Below are 442 nucleotides of genomic sequence, written 5' to 3' on the forward strand. Positions count from 1 at the left end.
TATATATTTTTTAGCTAAATGCCCAGAATGACGGGTCCCCACGGCCATGGTCTAAAATGAAAAATCAACTAGGGGCTCTATGCGTTTTCTGGAAAACAATGCATCTCCCTGGAAGGTCAGTTACGCTAGCGCATCGTGGAACATACCTTCCACGGCGTTCATTATTTTCCATAGAACACCTAATAGCCCCCCATGAATGATTCCTTAAATATTATACCGTATTTGCAGCAGACAACATTAAGGATATTTGAAGATGAATTTAGTTCCAATTTAACATAGTAGGATAATATGAATATTACTAACATGGGTTACATAAACACATGCAAACATAATACAATTATTTAAAAAAAAACATAATTTATGCATACTTTCTCCAACTGTATTTATCAAGTAAATACAGTGCACTTGCACACGAGTCGCGCAGGGTGTGTAGTTTTCTCTC

The sequence above is a fragment of the Oncorhynchus nerka genome, linkage group LG1 (genome assembly GCF_034236695.1).
Source record: "Oncorhynchus nerka isolate Pitt River linkage group LG1, Oner_Uvic_2.0, whole genome shotgun sequence".
Taxonomy (NCBI): domain Eukaryota; kingdom Metazoa; phylum Chordata; class Actinopteri; order Salmoniformes; family Salmonidae; genus Oncorhynchus; species Oncorhynchus nerka.